This window comes from Lepidochelys kempii, chromosome 22, assembly GCF_965140265.1.
Source record: "Lepidochelys kempii isolate rLepKem1 chromosome 22, rLepKem1.hap2, whole genome shotgun sequence".
In the NCBI taxonomy this organism is placed as follows: Eukaryota; Metazoa; Chordata; order Testudines; family Cheloniidae; genus Lepidochelys; species Lepidochelys kempii.
The window spans coordinates 556141-571120 of NC_133277.1; the positions used below are offsets into that span (position 1 = coordinate 556141).

The 14980-nt window shown below is 51.6% G+C and overlaps 4 non-coding genes across 4 annotated transcripts; 1 reads left to right on the forward strand and 3 right to left on the reverse strand.

Moving 5' to 3' along the window:
- Positions 1-1499: 1499 nt before the first annotated feature.
- LOC140901786 (U2 spliceosomal RNA) lies at positions 1500-1693 on the reverse strand. The gene has a single exon (XR_012155978.1). It is a non-coding gene; the product is annotated as a U2 spliceosomal RNA (small nuclear RNA).
- A 6154-nt stretch (positions 1694-7847) lies between these two features.
- On the forward strand, positions 7848-7919 carry TRNAQ-CUG (transfer RNA glutamine (anticodon CUG)). The gene has a single exon. It is a non-coding gene; the product is annotated as a tRNA-Gln (tRNA).
- Positions 7920-10021: 2102 nt separating this feature from the next.
- Positions 10022-10103, reverse strand: TRNAL-CAA (transfer RNA leucine (anticodon CAA)). Its single transcript has one exon. It is a non-coding gene; the product is annotated as a tRNA-Leu (tRNA).
- Positions 10104-11972: 1869 nt separating this feature from the next.
- TRNAQ-CUG (transfer RNA glutamine (anticodon CUG)) lies at positions 11973-12044 on the reverse strand. Its single transcript has one exon. It is a non-coding gene; the product is annotated as a tRNA-Gln (tRNA).
- Positions 12045-14980: the final 2936 nt, after the last annotated feature.

Consider the following 14980-nt stretch of genomic DNA (forward strand, 5'->3'; position numbering starts at 1 on the left):
TCTCAGCCAGCCAGTAAAACAGAGGTTTATTAGATGACAGGAACATGGTTTAAAACAGAGCTTGTAGGTACAGAGAACAGGACCCCTCAGCTCGGTCCATTTTGGGGGACAGTGAGCCAGATAACCACATCTGCACTTCACTCCATGTCCCCAGCCAGCCCCAAACTGACTCTCTCCAGCCCCTCCTCCTCTGGGCTTTGTCCCTTTCCCAGGCCAGGAGGTCACCTGATTCCTTTGTTCTCCAACCCTTTAGCTCTCACCTTGCAGGGCGAAGGGCCCCGGCCATCAGTTGCCAGGAAACAGGGTGTCGGCCATTCTCTGTGTCCAGACCCCTGCACACACCTGCCCTCTCGGGCTCTGCAATGATCATACACCCTTATCCCACCACCTAGATACTTAAGAACTGCATAGGGGAAACTGAGGCACCCCCACAATATTCAGAGGAAACATTAAGAACAGTCCCGCTTCATCACACAAGGTCATAGGCAAAAAGCTGCTATAAGCACATCTTTAGAAAAGGCGGACACTGTGTTTCTTGGGTCAGCTACTGAGGGGAGACTCTCTGGGCACAAGAAGTAGAGTTCCCAGTGAGATGTGAGACTTAATTCTATGGAGCCAGGTGCAGGACCTGGGCAGGGAGGCTTAGGCATGGGGAATTTGGGTGCATCGGACAGGCTGGCTGTCTAGGTGTGGAGATTTAGTTGCTCTGAGGAACAGGAGAGAGGAGGAGGAGGAATCCTGCTTAAAGGCAGTGGCTGTGGAGAAAAAGAGGAGGGGTTCCTGGGACTTTTTTTGCCTCTCTTTTGCCTGCCTGCTCGCTCTTGTGGTAAAAGGGGAAGTTGCTCTTAGCAAGCCTGGCTAGCTCCGTTGGTAGAGCATCAGGCTCTTAATCTGAGGGTCAAAGGTTTCAGCCCCTGTCTGGGAACTCAGCTTTTAAATTCCTTGTGTGCCAGGAGCCAAATGATTCCTGGTGGTGTCCAGACCCACGCAAGATTCCAAGAAGCCATGGCCATTTCCTGAAAGGTTCCTTTCCTTAGGAATCAAGAGAGAGGCTCCACATCCAGAGGCCTAGAAAGCGCAGTCTCTGGCTGCCAGGAACTGCTGTGGGGCCAGGTGCTGAGAAAGCCCAGAGGGAGAGCAGAAGAGATAGGAGTACAGAGTGTAAGCCAAACCGCCCACCGCCACACACCTCAAAAAAAAAAATCCCCAACCAACCATCTCCCCAAAAGACCCTCAGTCTGGAAAGCATTTGTCCCTCACACTGTTGAAAAGACTCACAGCAGAAAGAAGGATCCCAGCTTCTTAAACAATCCTCTAGCAAAACAAAGAACCTCGATTCGCTAAACACTCCCAAGAAATTGTAACAATAGTTTGTCATAAAGAAAGTAAAGCACTAGAGGGTTCTGATTTTTTTCCAGCCCCTTGAAGAAATCTGCTCTAAAAAAGCCTTGTCACAGTAAAACTCTTTCTGCTTTTCTAACCAGAAGATTCTCCCCAAAAGGAGCTGCACCATTACTAGAGACACTGCAATACCGGGTCAATGAGTGGGGTGGACAAAGCAAGCTCCTAGTCCGTCCCCCTGTTTCAAAAATCAATTTAATAGACAGTCCTCAAATAAAGGACATATCAGCTATTAAACTGATAAGAACAGATTTAATAATTTTATTAAGATGATGTTAAAATAAAAAGGAAACAGTACAGAGTTTAAGCATAGAAGTTTCTGGTTATCAGGGAATAAGGTACAGATTATCAAGGGGTGCGAAATTCGGTGGCGTAAGGAATACATAATCTGCAATCTCCCTGATTGGGGGTAAAAGTGTAACCGGTCAAAGTACAGACATTGAGATATGGGGGTATGTTGTCCATATAATGGCTATGTTCAGGAGTGGAGTATAATGAGGGATACGATCATGGGGATGGATTTACCCTCATTTGGTGGGATTTAATGTTCAGTGAGTTTATGGTTCCAGTTCATATGGTCCAATGGAAAAAGTCTCTCAGGCCCTTTCCCATCATGGATGCACGATGTCGTACCGGCTCACACCTCCTGGTACTGTCGGTGGCCAGTGATGTGTTCGATGTAGATGTCCCTGGACCATCGGATGGTGTCCGAGACCATGAGGTGCCACATGAGCCGTGCGTAGCATCGACCGATCCCACAGGTCTGCTGCACACGGTCTTTGCAGGGGTCCCAAGCGCCCAGGACTCCGACGATCAGGGCGTCCATCTGCACCTCGTAGTCCTTTGCTCTCAGGGTGTCAGCCGGGGGGTGTAAATTTCCAGCTTACGAGCTCGGGGTTTGCGGAAGGCCAGGGTCCTGTTCTCAAAGGAGACCGTGATGTCGACGAGGATGATCTTTTTCTGGGTCTCGTCGGTGACTACCACGTCGGGTCGCAACTGGCTGTCAGTGCTGGGGAAGGCACAGTTCCCGGCGACCTCCCCCAGGCGTGGTGCAATGGCTTTCACTTGGAGGTCCTGGATGGCATTGTGGCGCAGCTGCCAGGCTCTGGAGTGGGGCTTGCAGCTGCACGGGATGCGGAGCAGGGTCTCGTTGGAGTAGCCGCACTTCCTGCAACGTTGTCTCGGTTTCTGTGGCGGACAGCTCCGTTGAGCGGGACGCAGTTGAGCTGGCCGCAGTGGATGAATCGTCAGTTGGCGAAATGGGTGAAGCCGCCCCTGGCGAGGAAGTGGTTGCTGGTGTCCTACTTGCTGGTCAGTTCGAAGGCTTTACCCTGGTCTGGATTATGCTTCAGGGCTTCTATGTACAACGAGTGGATGGCTGCCTTCAGGGTCCTCTCCAGCATGCCCCTGGTGTTCGGGGTGAAGATGGTGTTGTCCTCAGACCTGATCTGCAGCACCAGGACTCCCAGCTCCTGGCGCTTCTCGGACCACTCCCAGCGGCAGCCGATGAGCTTCCCCAGGTGATGCGTGGCATTGTGAGCGCAGGACCACAGTGAAACGATGTTGCGCCCATCCCATCCGAATTTGCCACTCAGGGAACTGCTCAGGAAGCTGGCAATGTCTTGGTTGGAGGGGGCTCTGCCGATCCGCTTCTTTGTTAAATCTTTGTTGGAGGTCATTTGCTGCGATGTTCCTTACCATGGCATTGGGACACATCAGCAGGCGGAAGGCGCGGGTGATCACCGCGATGTCACACAGGTCGCCCATGCGGGGGACATTGGCACTGCCATGCCCGGTGGCGATGTAGACCAGCTCGTTGCTGCCTCTCTGGGGAAGGAACAGCTGCTTCTTCACCAGCTGCCAGACGATCTTGTCTGCCTTGTTGAGGGGTACCTTCGCTATGGCGGATCCCCTTAGGACGAACAAGATGCAGGGGATCAGGAAGGTGTTCAAGGCGTTTATATTCTGCCACGGTACTAGCAGGGAGGCGTCGATATTCAAGGCATAGATACTGGTGGTGTCCTGCAAGATCTCCTGGATGCTGTCCTTGGGTGTCTACCGGACACAGAAACCTGTCGGCGTGCCGAGGTGCCGGTACACCTGCCCCTCTGACAGGGGGATGATGGGCTCGCCCTGGATCTGGAACCCTGTCTTCTGCACCGAGTCTCTTTTGCTGCCGTCGATGTGGAGGGATGCGCATTTCTTTGCATTGAAGCAGAGCCCCATCCAGTCAGCAGCTCGACTGGTGGCATCTAGCATACATTGGAGATTCTCTGGGTCATCCGCGGTCAGGAACAGGTCATCTGCGTAAGCCAGGATGCTCACCCTCTCACCGTGGAGGTTGAAGCCATCTGCACCACTGGAGATCACTCACAGCAACTGCTCCATGGTGAGGTTAAAGATGATGGGGCTGAGGGGACAGCCCTGCTTAACTCCGCTCTGGATCAGGATCTCGGCGGTCTCCCCTTCGACCGAGCGAATGGTGGTGCTGCATCCCTCGTACACCTCTCGGATCACATGGAGGAAGATCTCTGGCATCCCAAACTCCTGGAGCATGGCAAAGATGTGGTGGTGGGGCATGGACCCAAAGTCATTAGCCAGGTCGAGCCATGCTACCATGCACTGCCTCCGCACCCTTCTGGCCGTTTCGATAATGGTTTCGAGGACAAAGTTGTGTTCATAGCAGCCCTCGCAGGACATGAAGCTTTTCTGGGTGCAGCTGATGGCTCCCACGCTTACCGACCACTCCGTGATCCTCGACACCAGGCAGCTGGCATAGAGCTTGTACATCGTGGAGCAGAGGGAGATGAACCTCCAGTTGCTGGGGTCATCCCGCTCACCCTTCTTTCACACCAGAACCGTCATGGCCTTCTTGCAGGAGCTGGGAGTCCAGCAGAATTGCTTGCACTGGTTGAAGAGCATGGGAAGGACCAGGCAGCCGGGATCTCACTTTTTCAGGAGGCTGTAGCGGATGCCGTCTTCCCCAGGAGCTGTGTTTTTTGTTTTTGAGAGTCTGGCCATCACTTCCCTGGGCATAAAGTCAGTTTCCAGGACACCTGCTTCATCGACACGGGGCAGGGGGTGGAGGCACTCTGGGCGCTGAGCGTCATTCTGGGCTGTGCGGTCGAATACATCCTTGAAGTAGCTGTAGAGATGTTCAGATGGGATTGTGCAGTAGGGCGAGGGCCCATTGAGAATCTCCCTCACGGCTTTGGAGCGGTTTGCCCGGTACAGCTTTTGGATCCTTGAAGCCACTGCTGGATCGTAGCGGCGGCTGGCGTCTCTACTTCTGGCTCCCCTGGTGGTGGTGTTCTGGTTTGGAGCAGGCGTTCTGCGGGCAGGCAGGGCGTTCTCCTGGTTGGACCTTCTCCTGGGAGTGGTTTCCGCAGACAGTTCTTGGGTGAGCCTGTCTACGAGGAGGTCGAAGTCGTCAAAGGAAGCTGTCGCTTGTAGCTCCTCGGTCCATGGCAGCCCTCACCATCGGCTGCTGGCCCTCATGTTCCTCGACCACGTCTGGTGCAGGCTGAAAGCCTGCATGGTCAGCCTGCCGTCTATCTCGTGAGTCAGGATTCCCTTCGGTTGGGTCCTGGGGCAGGATCTCTGATGGGATGCTGGCGTTGCTCGTGGTCAGAGAGATGCGGTCCAGCTCGGGGGTTGCTGGGACACCGCTGGTCCTTCTAGGAGTGGCTGCTGTCTGGGCGGTTGCTCCTGGAGTGTGAGATCTGCCGTAGGCAGCGTCCCTCAGAATGGACTCGGGGGCCGTGCTGGACCGTCTGGTGATGAGGGCCCGGTGCTTTCCTGTGGCTGCGGGGCTGGTTCCTCCAGTAACTTCTAGAGCTTGCAGGGCGGTCTGAGGCTAGGCAATTGCTCCTCCGGCGGTTGGAGTTTGCAGGGCGGTCTGAGGGGTGGCTCTGGCTCCCCTGGCTGCTGGAGTTCGCAGGGCGGTCTGAGGAGCGGCGCTGGCTCTTCTGGCGATAGGATCTCGAGCAGCACCTCCATCCCCTTCTCCTGCACCCCCTCCCCCTGCCCCAGTCCAGAGCCTCCACCCAGGACCCAAACTCCATCCCAGAGCCTGCACCACAGACCCCCTCCCCCTCCCAAACTCCCTCCCAGAGCCTGCACCACAGACCCCCTCCCCCTCCCAAACTCCCTTCCAGAGCCTGCACCCCAATCCCCTTCCCCAGACCTGTGCTCCCACCAAAACTCTATACCAGAGCCTTAGGCAGCTAGGGGGCAGATTTTTTTGGGGGTGGGGTTTTGGGGAGTGGGTTCTGGGCGGCACGAGTGACATTATTGGCCAACTGGGAGACTTTGATGATTGACACTGGCCCTAAGGTACATTGAGTTTGAGACCCTGCTTTAAGGGATTGGAGAAATGCTGGGGAGATGGAAGGGCACAGAGCTGGGGAGCAGTGTGTGCTCCAAGGAAAGTTGTTGTTGTGCTCTGGTGACACGGGGCTGGTGTGGGGATTTTGTAAGCCGTGGTGTTTGTACACAGATAAAGTTTACTAACCCCCGGGCTCAATACTGTTCCTGCTCTGGGCTATACAGGGCAGTCTTTGCTGAGAGTGTAGCTCACTGGTTGAATAGTTGCCTGCAGGGCAATGGGTTCCTAGTTCAAATCCAAGTGCTACCCTTTAAAAACATTTTCGAATGAAAATTGATTTCCAGACCCATCTCCAGTGTTTTCAGGAGTCCGCTGAATGGGGATGCTTGAAATGAATGTAAACACTCAGCATTTGCCTGGCGAATGTAGAAAACCCAGCAGAGCTATCCAGCAGCTGAAATCTGCTCCAGTCCTCGCGTCTCCAAGAGGGACACTCTGTATTTGGGGCATGTGCGACGCCTCTGGGACAATGACAGGTGAAAAAATGCTGGATTCAATGAAAGCTGAGACCACAGGAGGGGAAGGTGAATGGCAGAACCGCACAGGGTCATAACACTCAGACCCGGGGCTTCACTGTCACTACCCCTGTGTTTGCCCTCATTTATATCCTAAGAAACACACCCTTCCCCCTCCCCCACACACTGTTATACCCAACCTTTTCCCCTGGAGCCCACCCCAACCCTGCCCTACCCCTCTCCCACACACATGCCATGGGACACAGCCTCTCCGTGACTCACCCAGGTCAGGACTTACCTTTGCATCCGCCCAACAGGGGAGCAGAGAGCCTGAAGGGCCACAGGAGACAGATAGAGATCGGCCAGAATAGAAAAGCCTTCAATTTGCTTTTTCAGGGTCTCGTTAACCTCACCCAGGAGAAGTTCCAGCATCAGGTGGGCTCAGAGCACCAACCTTCCCCTCAGCAGCAGAAGGTGGGAACCAGCTCGATCAGATAGAAGGAGGCTCCCCACCTATGTTGCTGCCGTCCTGCAGCCTTTCCTATGGATTTGTTTGAGTAATGCAACCCCCGCCAACCCATCCATCCAAGGACTAAAGAGACAAGCCCCTGCATGTGGGCTCCAGTGGTTCAATGGGTTAGTGCACAGGACTTATAAAGCAATGCTGCAGTTGTGAGTTCAAACCCCAGCTGAAGCTCTGGTTTTCTGTAAGCAGATGGCTTCTGCCAATCATTTTCCTCTGCGGAAAATACAATTCCAGCCCTGCAGACACCAAGGTCCCTTCCTTCACCGAGTGCAGGGCAGATTCACACATCTACAAGGCTTCGCTCTCCACCAGCCGCCTGTGTCAGGAGGGGTCAAGCAGAACCCAGAGCGCTGCCCATCCTGTGATTCTTCACCCCCTGACTCCCCTTCGATCTTTGCTCCCCAAATCACTTGTGTGCACACCCTCCTGGCTGTGAGACTCAAACCCTGTCTGACTTCTGTATGTTGGTATGTTTTGTGTCTGTCGTGTTGATGTGCATGTGGGTCCTGGGTGGTTTTTGTGGATGCCTTGCCCAGTTTTGTGTGCGTGTGTGTATGATTTTTGCATGCATATTGGTTTTTGCTTAATATTCTTTTCGTGTGTGGTTTTTGTGTTTTGTTTTTTTTGGTGTGGATTTGTTCTTTGTATGTTTTGAGTGGCTTTCCCTTATGTGTGTATGGCTCTGTGTGTGTGTGTGTGTGTGTGTGGTTTTTGTTTATGTCTGTGTGGGTCTGTGCAGTGTGGGATTTTCTCTTTCTCTCTGTGTGTTTGTCTCTCTGTTTGTATCTTCATGTGTAAATTCACTGTAACTTTTCAAAATATCCACAGCTTTGCCAATTTTCACCAGGAATTTTTCTCCACCAACCAATTCTCACTTGTTCCCTACCACTTGGTGACCATTGCCTCAGGGCACTGTCACTCTCAGGGTCCTGATTTCCCATTGACCCTTCCCCCTTCTATTGGGACTGGGAACTAGCCAACCAAAAAACCCCACAAAGTTTTAGTAAAGGGCCAACAGTCCCCTTACACAAGCCAGCCCTGTGAGGGTCACTGATGGACATAGAAAGCAGCAGAGGCTGGTCCCATGGTGTAATGGTCAGCACTCAGGACTCTGAATCCTGCAATCTGAGTTCAAATCTCAGTGGGACCTCGTGGTAAATCCCTGGAGCTCAAAGTACTCCTGTCTCTGACTGTGCAAGAGCAAGTTGTTTACCTCCTACTGGGTGACTCGTGGCCACTGGAGCCAGGTCTTTGGGTGGGATGGCTGCAATTGGTAGGGGCCCTAGAACTGGCTACTGATGCCTGCAGTCCTGTGGTTTGACCTGGTGGTTGGGATTCTCGCTGCTTCACCTGATGCCCACAAATTTGGCCCTTGTGCTTGCTGTCACGCTTTTCAACTTTCCCACATGGCGCTTGAAGAAAGGAGTGCCAGGGCCAGAAAGGAGGGAGTAAGAGTCCCAGGATGGAGCCCAGCACACCTCTCCTCCTCTGGGCATCTAGAGCAGAGGTGCCTGGTGCTGACAGCTCCAAGGGAAGGTTTATAAGCCATAGAGCAACTGAGGGCAGGGCAAGAGGAGGGGAGGACCATTCCTATGCATGGCCAGCAGACGGGCATATGACCGCTGGCCGCCAGCCTGCTCCCTGCTGTGCCAAACACCCACTGAAGGCCACCCAGAGACCAGCATGTGAGGCAGCTGCTGTTGCTCTGTGGCCAGCATCAGAAGATGGTAGGAAAGCAGGGCCAGCCCCGCCAGTGGGGCCTCTGACCGTTCCCACTCCAGGTGCTCACTGTTGCAGTGGGACAGGAGATTTTACCCCAAGAGGCTTTCCTCCGCTGGTGAGAAGCAGAGAAACACCCAGCCCCCTAGGCGCTGTTTAGCCCCCTCAGGCACAGGGACAGCCGGCCATTTGGAGGAGGGAAACTGCTCTACACGCTAGCCCGGGCATCTGCCCGTTTACTTTGGCAAGTCAGGAATGGCAAAGGCTAGACTGGACGCACCTGGGGCTCACGCCCTAGCCTTTGTGACGCCCAAACCCAACTCCTTCCCGGGGGTCTAGCTGAAGCCAGAGCATTGGCCTGAGCAGCCAAGAAGAGGATCCAGACCTGAAGAAAGCAAGACTTTCAGAATTAAGGGAAAACTGCACAAGTCCAACCATGAAGGGACTTAACCCTCAATCACCTCATCTGAAGCCATGTGCCTTATCCATTAGGCCACGTGGTCACAGGAGAGAAGCCTCTCCAAACACTTCTTTGGAAAGGTGGACACTGTGTTTCTCAGGTCAGCTACTGAGGGGGGCAGAGGCTCTGGGCACGAGAAGTCAAATTCCCAGCGAGACGTGAGACTTAATTGTATGGAGCCAGGTGCAGGACTTTGGCAGGGAGGCTTAGGCATGGGGGATTGGGGTGCAGCAGGTGGGCCGGCTGTCTAGGTGCAAATTTATTGACCCTGAGGTGCAGGAGGGAGGAAGAGGAGGCGGAATCGGCAGTGGGCGTGGAGAAAAAGAGGCCGGGGAGAGGCTCTCAGGAAGCCTGGCCAGCTCAGTCCATAGAGCATCAGGCTCTTAATGGGAGTTCAAGGCCCTGTCCAGGCACTCAGCTCTTGTGTGCTAGGAGCCAAATCATTCCTGGTGGTGTCCAGAGCCATGTGTGGGAAAGGGAGGCTGAGACTTGTGCACCCTGCTCTGTGGCAGGGATCCTGGTAGCTCAGGCTCCGGGAAGTCTTCTGTACTCAGAGGTGCTGACTTTGAGACTTCCTGGGGCTTGCTTGACCTCTGCCCCAAACCCCCACCCTGTCCTATTTCTTCCTCCTGCACACTGGATCACTGGCAGGTGGGAGGTGCTGAAGAGGAGGAGCTTGTGGGCCAGGCTGCTCACAGGTGGGAGGTGCTGTGGGGAGCTGGCTGCCAGTGGGCGCTGAGCAGCTCTTGTTTTGTTTCCGTTGGTGCTGCAGCCCCATAGCACCCATGGAGTCGGCGCCTCTGGCTGCACTGACGGCTCCCTTCACACTCTAGAGAGAGGAACAGAACCAGGGTTATGGCTGATCTATGGGGCAGGGGGCGTTAGGTGAGTGGCAGAGGCTTCAGGTGCTGAGAGTTTGTCTGACGCCTCAGGGACACAGTGTAAGGTGGTGTCCCAGGGATCTCTATGAAAGGAGCAGAACCGGATTTTCTTGGAGTGGGGACAGAATTGAGAGGGTCTCAGGGGTTGTAGAGAGTATTGCCCGGGTTAGAGACTGGCTAAAAGACAGGCCTCGCTGTGAGCAAGATTCAAACCTGCACAGGGGAACCCTTTTGGATTTTGACTCCAATGCCTTCACCACTCGGCCATCGCAGCTGCGAGCACACTAGTGCTTCAATGCCACAGAAACTGGTAAATAATCACAGTGCCCAGGCTTGAAAAGAAAAGGAGGACTTGTGGCACCTTAGGGACTAACAAATTTATTAGAACATAAGCTTTTGTGAGCTACAGCTCACTTCATCGGATGCATGCAATGGAAACAATAGTAGGGAGATTTATGTACACAGAGAACATGAAACAATGGGTGATACCATACACACTGTAAGGAGAGTGATCAGGAAAGGTGAGCTATTACCAGCAGGAGAGCGGGGGGGGGTACCTTTTGTGGTGATAATCAAGGTGGGCCATTTCCAGCACTTTACAAGAACAGTAGGAGGGGAAATAAACAAGGAGAAATAGTTTTACTTTGTATAATGACACATCCACTCCCAGTCTTTATTCAAGCCTAAGTTAGCTGTATCCAGTTTGCAAATTAATTCCAATTCAGCAGGGTCATAAATATAAAGGGAAGGGTAAACACCTTTAAAATCCCTCCTGGCCAGAGGAAAAACCCTTTCACTTGTAAAGGGTTAAGAAGCTAGGATAACCTCGCTGGCACCTGACCAGAATGACCAATGAGGAGACAAGATACTTTCAAAGCTGGAGGGGCGGGGGAAACAAAGGGTCTGGGTCTGTCTGTGTGATGCTTTTGCCAGGGACAGAACAGGAATGGAGTCTTAGAACTTAGTAAGTAATCTAGCTAGATATGCGTTAGATTCCGATTTCTCTAAATGGCTGAGAAAATAAGTTGTGCTGAATGGAATGGATATTCCTGGTTTTGTGTTTTTTGTAACTTAAGGTTTTGCCAAGAGGGTTTTGAATCTAATTACCCTGTAAGGAATTTACCATCCTGATTTTACAGAGGTGATCCTTTTTTACTTTTTCTTCTATTAAAATTCTTCTTTTAAGAAACTGAATGCTTTTTCATTGTTCTTAAGATTCAAGGGTTTGAGCCTGTGGTCACCTATGCAAATTGGTGAGGATTTTTATCAAACCTTCCCCAGGAAAGGGCAGTTAAGATTTGGGAGGATTTTGGGGAGAAAGACGTTTCCAAACGAACTCTTTCCCAATAACCGGTGTTAGACGTTTGGTGGTGGCAGCGAAAGTCCAAGGGCAAAAGGCAAAATAGTTTATACCTTGGGGAAGTTTTAACCTAAGCTGGTAAAAGTAAGCTTAGGAGGTTTTCATGCAGGTCCCCACATCTGTACCCTAGCATTCAGAGTGGGGAAGGAACCTTGACAAGCGTCAATCTCAATTACAAGCAAGCGAAAGTGTCAACTCAGAGAGAGTATCCAGAGTAGCAGCCGTGTTAGTTTGTATCCGCAAAAAGATCAGGAGGACTTGTGGCACCTTAGAGACTAACCAATTTATTTGAACATAAGCTTTCGTGAGCTACAGCTCACTGAATCGGATGAAGTGAGCTGTAGCTCATGAAAGCTTATGCTCAAATAAATTTGTTAGTCTTTAAGGTGCCACAGGTCCTCCTTTTCTTTTTTCAGAGAGAGTAGTGTCAATTGAGCGGTTTGTGTTGTAAGGTGTCCATGTCAATTACAAAGCATCGCTTAGAGTTAATTAATGGCTTACAAGGTACTTAGAGTCAATTGATGGTTTGCAAGCTTTAACACAGACACTGTCAGCAGCTAAGGAGAGCTGCAAATCAATATTGCAGAATTACAATTATTTCAAATAGGGGAATTACAAATATTATAAACAGAATTACAAATATATAAAATATGCCTACAGCATGGCCCTGGCACTCCTTTCTTCAGGTGCCATGTGGGAAAGAGGAAAAATGTGGCAGCAAGTACAAACTTGCTCTTGTACAGTCAGAGACAGGAGTACTTTGAGCTCCAGGGATTTACCACGAGGTCCCACTGAGATTTGAACTCAGATTGCAGGATTCAGAGTCCTGAGTGCTGACCATTACACCATGGGACCAGTTTCTGTTGCCTTCTCTGGCCATCAGTGACCCTCTCGGGGCTGGCTTGTGTAAGGGGACTGTTGGCCCTTCATTAAAACTTTGTGGGGTTTTTTGGTTGGCTAGTTCCCAGTCCCAATAGAAGGGGGAAGGGTCAATGGGAAATCAGGACCCTGAGAGTGACAGTGCCCTGGGGAAATGGTCACCAAGTGGCAGGGAACAAGTGAGAATTGGTTGATGGAGAAAAATTCCTGGTGAAAATTGGCAAAGCTGTGGATATTTTCATAGAATCATAGAATATCAGGGTTGGAAGGGACCCCAGAAGGTCATCTAGTCCAACCCCCTGCTCGAAGCAGGACCAATTCCCAGTTAAATCATCCCAACCAGGGCTTTGTCAAGCCTGACCTTAAAAACCTCTAAGGAAGGAGATTCTACCACCTCCCTAGGTAACGCATTCCAGCGTTTCACCACCCTCTTAGTGAAAAAGTTTTTCCTAATATCCAATCTAAACCTCCCCCACTGCAACTTGAGACCATTACTCCTCGTTCTGTCATCTGCTACCATTGAGAACAGTCTAGAGCCATCCTCTTTGGAACCCCCTTTCAGGTAGTTGAAAGCAGCTATCAAATCCCCCCTCATTCTTCTCTTCTGCAGGCTAAACAATCCCAGCTCCCTCAGCCTCTCCTCATAAGTCATGTGTTCTAGACCACTATTCGTTTTTGTTGCCCTTCGCTGGACTCTCTCCAATTTATCCACATCCTTCTTGTAGTGTGGGGCCCAAAACTGGACACAGTACTCCAGATGAGGCCTCAGCAATTCCAAATAGAGGGGAACGATCACGTCCCTCGATCTGCTCGCTATGCCTCTACTTATACATCCCAAAATGCCATTGGCCTTCTTGGCAACAAGGGCACACTGCTGACTCATATCCAGCTTCTCGTCCACTGTCACCCCTAGGTCCTTTTCCGCAGAACTGCTGCCTAGCCATTCGGTCCCTAGTCTGTAGCTGTGCATTGGGTTCTTCCGTCCTAAGTGCAGGACCCTGCACTTATCCTTATTGAACCTCATCAGATTTCTTTTGGCCCAATCCTCCAATTTGTCTAGGTCCTTCTGTATCCTATCCCTCCCCTCCAGCGTATCTACCACTCCTCCCAGTTTAGTATCATCCACAAATTTGCTGAGAGTGCAATCCACACCATCCTCCAGATCATTTATGAAGATATTGAACAAAACCGGCCCCAGGACTGACCCTTGGGGCACTCCATTTGATACCGGCTGCCAACTAGACATGGAGCCATTGATCACTACCCGTTGAGCCCGACAATCTAGCCAGCTTTCTACCCACCTTATAGTGCATTCATCCAGCCCATACTTCCTTAACTTGCTGACAAGAATACTGTGGGAGACCGTGTCAAAAGCTTTGCTAAAGTCAAGAAACAATACATCCACTGCTTTCCCTTCATCCACAGAACCAGTAATCTCATCATAGAAGGCGATTAGATTAGTCAGGCATGACCTTCCCTTGGTGAATCCATGCTGGCTGTTCCTGATCACTTTCCTCTCATGCAAGTGCTTCAGGATTGATTCTTTGAGGACCTGCTCCATGATTTTTCCAGGGACTGAGGTGAGGCTGACTGGCCTGTAGTTCCCTGGATCCTCCTTCTTCCCTTTTTTAAAGATTGGCACTACATTAGCCTTTTTCAAGTCATCTGGGACTTCCCCCGTTCGCCACGAGTTTTCAAAGATAATGGCCAATGGCTCTGCAATCACAGCTGCCAATTCCTTCAGCACTCTCGGATGCAACTCGTCCGGCCCCATGGACTTGTGCACGTCCAGCTTTTCTAAATAGTCCCTAACCACCTCTATCTCCACAGAGGGCTGGCCATCTCTTCCCCATTTTGTGATGCCCAGCGCAGCAGTCTGGGAGCTGACCTTGTTAGTGAAAACAGAGGCAAAAAAAGCATTGAGTACATTAGCTTTTTCCACATCCTCTGTCACTAGGTTGCCTCCCTCATTCAGGAAGGGGCCCACACTTTCCTTGGCTTTCTTCTTGTTGCCAACATACCTGAAGAAACCCTTCTTCTTTTGAAAAGTTACAGTGAATTTACACATGAAGATACAAACAGAGAGACAAACACACAGAGAGAAAGAGAAAATCACACACTGCACAGGCCCATACAGGTATAAACAAAAACCACACACACAGGCAGTGTTTGAGTCTCATAGCCAAGAGGGTGTTCCCAAAGGTGGTTTGGGGAGCAAAGATTGAGCAGGAGTCAGGGGGTGAAGAATCACAGGATGGGCAGAGCTCTGGGCTCGGCTTGAACCCTCCCAACACAGGCGGCTGATGAAGAGCAGAGCCTTGTAGATGTGTGAAATCCACCCTGAACTGGGTAAAGGGAGGGACCTCGGTGTCTTCTGAGCTGGGATTGTATTTTCCACAGGGCAAAATGATTGGCAGAAGCCATTTACTTAAAGAAAACCAGCGCTCCAGGTGAGGTTTGAATTCACAACCTCAGCACTATTCCAGACAGGACTGCTCTATAAGTGCTATGTGCTAACCCATTGCACCAGTGGAACCCCTAGTTAGGGGCTTGTCTCCTTGTTCCATGGATGTATGTATGGATGAGGGGGTTGCATTAGCTAAAACAAATCCATATTAAATGCTGCAGGAGGGTAGCAACAGAGGTGGGGAGCCTCCTTCCCATGTGATTGAGCTGTTTCCCCACTTCCGCTGCTGAGGGGAAGGTTGGTGCTTTGAGCCACCCGGTGCTGGAACTTCTCCTGGGTGAGGTTAACGAGACTCTGAAGAAGGGAAGGGAAGTCTTTTGTATCTGTAGTCTCATTGGTCCCCTGTTGGGGCGATGCAGAGGCAAGTCCCGACCTGGGTCAGTCACGGAGAGGCTGTGTCCCATGGCATGTGTGTGGGAGAGGGGTAGGGCAGGGTTGGGGTGGG